A 7,030-nucleotide genomic window follows, 5' to 3' on the forward strand; every position below is an offset into this window, starting at 1 on the left:
TGATTGTGTATATTACTGTTATAATCGAGATGTTAATTGGAACATTTATTTTTTTATGATTAATTACAGGATGGAATTACATGGCTGTTAAGTCCACCAGATGAGTCATTATGAGCTTTCATTTTAGCAGATGATGGTTATGATGTTTGGATTGCAAATACAAGAGGAACTAAAAATAGCCAAGGACATACATCGCAAGATCCAGTATAGTTTCATTAATTATTTGCACTATATATTATAACATAATTTATTAATAAATTGGACAATTTTTATAATTAATATGTTTCTTTATTTATAATGAACAGGCATATTGGGAATTAATTGTCATGGGATGATGAATTAGTGGCTTTTGATTTACCTGCTACATTTTAAGTATGTTCATGATCAAACTGGCCAAAAGCTACACTATGTTGGCCATTCTCTGGTGGGTCTTTACCCTTAGCATATCACTCTTTCGGAACAGCCTCTCTACCCTCCGACATAGTGGTAAGGTCTGTGCAGTGGCAGAGGATCAGGATTTTTATTGAATGGGTTCAGAAGTAAACATACTAACTAATCGAAGGAGGTTCAATATATATATATATATATTTAACCATGTAAAAATAGTATAATTTTCCATCAAATAAGTTTCAGATGAAACTCCATGATAAGAAATTATTTTTCAATTTCAGAGATTGAAAATTGGCTATTTGTGAAAACAATCACACCCCTATCTTTTAAAATATAACCACTGTCATTGTCAGAATCTGAAAAAAAAAGTGGTTATTTTTTCGTTCTATCCAAAGTTCAATTATTTCTGAACGACAAAAAAATAGTTTTGTAACTTTTATGCAATAAACTAAAAATTTAATAACCATCCATGCCATGCACCGATATGGACATTGTCTCGGAGAGAAACTCGATGAAACAGACATGTATGTGAAGATACTGACTACATGCATCAGGACAGAAAAACCCTCGAAAATATGAATCGAATAATATGTTTCAGAGATAACTAAAATTTTTTAACTTATTATTTTTATTTATTTATTTATTTATTTGATGTTAGGGGACTTTGATTGCATTTGGCGCCCTTTCAGAAAATAAGCTAGTAGACATGTTGAGATCAGCAGCTTTATTAAGCCCAATTGCTTATTTGGGACAAATAAAATCTCCTCTTGCAAAAAAGTGCTTCTGAAGATTTTATAGCTGAAGTAAAAGAAAAAAAATCTTCTAATTTTCTTCAAGTTTTGTGTGATTTCGGCTATGTTGCTCGAACTTTTTAAAAGTGTTACTGTACCTGTGTCGAATCCTTAAAAAATGCACTACTTTTGAAGGATTCAATATGTACGTCTTGACATTATTGAAGAGTCCAAACAACATATTTGACTAGTTAGAGGACAAATTTTTAGCTAGTTGGCTAACGGCGACTCAGCGAGAGCATTTTTGAGCAAAAAATACTACGAAAGGGTAAAGTTGATTAATTTTGAATAATTCAGGGATATTTTTAGCCGCTTTTCTCCTTCTTATATACAGTAGTTATTTATCTCACATCAAAAAGACATTTCATGTTTGCTAAATTCATTTGGGATTTGTACTTTTTTGCTGAGTTATATACAGAGGCTGTCATCAAACTTTTGGAAAAAATATGCCAAAATCCAGGCAGCAATTGCAGTAATTTGATGAATTCTTTTACTGGTATGTCAATTCTACACCAACTCACTCTTTTCTATTCTTAGCAAGTTACATATTTGGTTGGTCGACTAAGAATAATTACATTCGAAAAAGCATATACTATTTTGGTATCAAAAATATATATTTTATGTATATCATACATTAATATACAATATATACATTTGCTGACTGTGTCGTTTGTGTTGATCAGCAGGTTAAAAATAATTACATTCGTTAGTCAATTATACTAAAAGCTAAAACTATTTTGTATCAAAATATATACCATAAATAATATACAAAAAATATATAAATTTGCTGACTATGCTATTTATGTTGCATCGGTCTGCTAAAATAATTACATTTGCTAGTCAAATCTACAAAAAGTATATACTGTTTTGTATCAAACATGTATATTTAACATATATCGTACATTAATGTACAAAATGTTACACATTTACTGGCTATGATATTTATAATTTCTCCTTTTCTTATTGTAATATGTACTAGTATTATTTATGATGGTAGGTCCAAATTGCTGTGTGAACTCTTCAATAACTGATCTTTTTCTTGAGCATGAGCCACAGGCAACAGCAACAAAAAACATGGTTAAAATTTCGGGTTAATTTAACGTATGATTACTACACTTTACTAGAATAACAATGAAGTAAGACCGTTTTGCTTTTATCGAATTAAAGTAACTGAACCATGCGTGAGTTTCTCTAATCTGCGAATAATCGAAAGATTAAAATTAACTTATGACGTCAGGTTATGCCATGTGTTTGCCTTGTCACTCTATAAATTCCACTTCATAAATAAAAGAGATTTTTACTATGCATTTTCTTTTATCAACACCAATACATTTAAAAAATATGACGAAACTCCTTTTTTTCCTATGACGTGGAATTTGAAAGACGGAGCCCTTACGTGGAGAGTGAGACGTTATAACCCAATGCAAAATTGTGACCTTTTGATCATTTGTATTTTATGTGGGATTCACTCATAGTTCAGGAAGCATACGTAAAATTAAACCTTGAAAATTTATGAGCAATTTTTTTCATATATGTCTTCAAAATGAAGCTGCATGCAATCAATGGCTGAACAACATAGGATGAAAGGAAGTCAGTTGAACACTTTCCCTCAGAACATTATATTGCATATATAAATAATTTTTTTCTATATATATATTTACTAAACTAAATCTTGAATATTCTTAGCAAAACTTCTGACTTCACCATTAACTGCAATAATATTGATTAATTATTTTTTTTATTTGGATAGTGACAAGAAAAGGAACCATTGAAAAATTCGATTATGGAAGTGATGAAGAAAACAACAAGCACTATGGTCAGCCAAATCCTCCACAATATATAATATCAAATATCCTAAATGATATTCCTCTTCTTTTTTTTAGCCTATGGAGGGGAAGATTATCTTTCTGCTTCATCTTCATTTCTTAATAGTTGATAAACACTTCATTTGATAGTTCATTTGAACTTGTAATTGAAGGCTTTGAACTTCATTATAGTTCTTGAAAACTTGTTCCTGACAGGTTATCCCCCACATTGTAAATTATTTTCGTTTTAAATTTATGGTAGTCCCCCACATGACAGGTTTTCTTGTCCCCCACCCATACACATCGATCCACCTCTAGCTAGCTAGATGACATTTGATCACGTTTACATCCTTTGTCAACAAAAATGACAGTATAATTCCCTTTTCTTTAATATTCCTTCCCTTGGCAACTATTGATAGACGATGTACTCGATACTAATGGCAAACCCCTCAACGCAAGACATTAATAGGTATTGGATACTTCCGGCCTACTAAGAGTACGCCTTGCTAATCTTGACGATCAACAACAAACCACTGCTAGTATACAAAAACATATATATTTTACACATATCATACATAATATACAAAAAATATATACATTTAAGGACTATGCTATTTATGCTGACGAATCAGCCAAAATAACTACATTCACTAGTCAAATCTACGATAAATATATACTGTTTTGTATCAAACATATATACATATTTTTCGTATATCGTAGAGTAATATACAAAAAAGTTAATTTCTCATTTTCTTTTTGTAATATGTTCTATTATTTGTGATGGTAGGAGACCAAATTGTTGTGTGAACTCTTCAAGAACTGATCTTTTTCTTGAGCATGAGCCACATGCAACAACAACAAAAAACATGGTCCATATAGCCCAAAGTAAGTTTGCTACTTCAATGTAGATGAATACACATAAAAGTTCAGGTTAATTTAACGTATGATCGCTAAACTTTACTACAATAACAATGAAGTAGGAACGTTTTTGATTTTGTAGAATTAAAGTAACGGAACCATGTGTGAGTTTCTCTAATCTGCAAATGACCGAAAGGTTAAAATTAACTTCTGACGCTAGGTTATGCCACGTGTCACGACCCGAACTAGGGCCTGGCCGTGACGGACATCCCGAACCAGGAAGGCCCGGAACTCCCTTCTCTATCTGGTGATCTTGTACAACATTCATAAAAAAGAAAAAGAAAATGCGGAATTATACATCAAAACGGAAGCATGGTCATACTCTGAAATTGGTTTAACAATGAAGGAAAACCCCAACAATATCTAAACATCATCTGACTCAGTCTGCGAAATCTCTACTACATGAAAATCTAACAACCGTCTAAAACTGAGACAAGGCCCCCAGTAGACCAAAACTGAAATAAGTGTCATAATCTGAAAAGACAGGCCTTCTGGAATAGAGAAGACTCACCACTGCACGATCTGATCACCTGTCGGAATTATCTACTGCTTATCTGGGCCCCTAGACTGAACCTCAGAACCTGAGGGAGGAGGCTGAAAAAATTAGCCTAGGGCGATCCACTAGGCGCCGCCCGCCTTAGACTATCGCGGGCTTGCCCCCAGGCCAGGCGATCCAGCGGGCTGCGCGGGTTAATCGCGCGCAGCTACTAGAATTGAAATCCAAACTTGCCCTTAAGCCCGTCTAAACATCTCGAAACTCACCCAAGACGTCCTACGACCTTCCCCTGTTGCAACGCCACAATAAAATCTAAAAACGGAGGTCAGGAAGGTCCAAAATAAAATCCCCGAAGATTACTAGTTAAAAATGAGTCTAAGTTTCATTAACACTTAGAATATTTTTCACAATTTTTAAGCTTCCCATCCTATGCACATGCTATTACATGGTAACGCATTGCACGAAATTTTACGGGGCGTTACATTGTGAGTCAAAAGTTGAATAAAGTAGCATTGTATTTAAATTATGAGATAAGCATCCTGTATCCCACGGTCAAAGTTGCTACGATGCACTTCAACTTCACACGAATTTTATTACCCTCATTAACTCAACTTTAGCGTATTTTTGTCAATCTTTTGTGCTGATGTGACACTTAGATACATAAAATGAGGCCCATATTAAAGGTGTCACGTCAGCTAAAAAGGTTCGCGAAATGTGCCACCTCAGCTAAAAGGGTTGACAAAATGTCTCACGTCAGTTAAAAACAATGATAAAAATATGCTGAAATTTAATTTAGAGAGGGGGGGGTATTAGGACCCCCGTAAAGTTGGAGTATGTCATAGCAAATTTGGTTATAGTTCAAGGGTGTACTAGATACTTTACTCTTCAATTAAAAAAAACTTGTTAAGATATTTCATTTAGACACTCAAACTAAGTCCTCAATTAAATACCTTAATTTTTAATGGTGTTCTAGTATAGAGAAGAATATGCACATACAGAATTTGCGTTTTGGTGCAAATGCTAAAGAAGTTGTGTATAATTCTATAATGGCCTTCTTTAAGCTTAATTAAGTAGATAATTATAATGTGGATGTAGAATTTGCCGTTGTTATTTGATTAATCAGATATAGTACTAATTGTGTGTCAAAGTTGAAAAAGTAGTATTGTACTTAATTATGTGTGTTAAATAAAAATTTAATATATAGTCAGCTTCTTAAATTTATTAGAATATTTTATTTAGACACTTAAATTAAGCTATGTTTCAATTAAACATTTCATCAACTCATTATAAATTCTTTCAGTTAGACACTTCCAATAATTCAAACTTTTGTGTGTATTTTTAGTCATTTATTTATTTATGTACTCATTATTTTGTTTGAAAAATACTTTTCAAACAAGAGTTTCAATATGAAGATCCAATGATTAATTAGAAATCGAATTTGAGCTTGTAAATATTGAATTATATACAGGCAACTCAATCATTTCAATGGAAGTATGCAAGGATCTAATTAAACAAAAGGAAAAAGGGTAATTACATTTAAATTTTAAACCATGTACAAAAGTATTTAACAGTCTAGTCCAGACAATTGGTGGGTCTTGTCTGATTTTTCAACTGAGCCATTCCATCGGGTTACTTGGATCAAACGGCCCAGTCCGGACCATTGTCCCCCACCCATACACATGCATAGATCCACCTCAGGATGAAATTGATCACGTTTACATCCTTAGTCTAAAAAAATGATTAGTTGGACATCTTATGCACTTGATGGTTAATGCAAATTAGGTTCGACGTACAAAACCACAAACTATTTTTAAAATATTAGCTCTCCGTACTGCCATTCATGTTATATTGTTGTTTACTTGACAAAGACTTCATAGTCCATGAGTAATTTAACAAAATTTGGTATTGTCACCTAGTAATTAATAAAATGAATAAAAGAATATCGGTTTAAATTTCAAATAGGATAAAAATTATGATCTCCTCCATTTATTTTTACTTGTCACATTTGTATTTGACATGTTTATTAATGTATCGGTTGTCCCCAACCCATACACATAGATCCAAATCCGATTATGGAAGTGATGAAGAAAACAACAAGCACTATGATCAGCCAAATCCTCCACAATATATAATGTCAAATATCCCAAATGATATTCCTCTTTTTTTTAGCCTATGGAGGGGAAGATTATCTTTCTGCTTCATCTTCATTTCTTAATAGTTGATAAATACTTCATTTGATAGTTCATTTGAACTTGTAGTTGAAGGCGTTGAACTTCATTATGGTTCTTGAAAACTTGTTCCTAATAGGTTGTCCCCCATATTGTAAATTATTTTCGTTTTAAATTTATGGTAGTCCCCCACATGACAAGTTGTCTTGTCTCCCACCCATACACATCGATCCACCTCTAGCTAGATGACATTAATCACGTTTACATCCTTTGTCAAAAAAAATGACAGTATATGACATGTTTAAAAAATCCCCTTTTCTTTAATTTGTTAGGTGGATAACATAAACATAAACATAATTAATTAGTTTGATATGTTATGCCCTTGATGATGGTTAGGTTACTGCATAAATTAGAGCAAAACAATTAATCTTGTCTATCTATAAATAGAAGAGGTTAGCAAGA

Source organism: Capsicum annuum, chromosome 5 (assembly GCF_002878395.1).
Source record: "Capsicum annuum cultivar UCD-10X-F1 chromosome 5, UCD10Xv1.1, whole genome shotgun sequence".
Taxonomy (NCBI): Eukaryota; Viridiplantae; Streptophyta; class Magnoliopsida; order Solanales; family Solanaceae; genus Capsicum; species Capsicum annuum.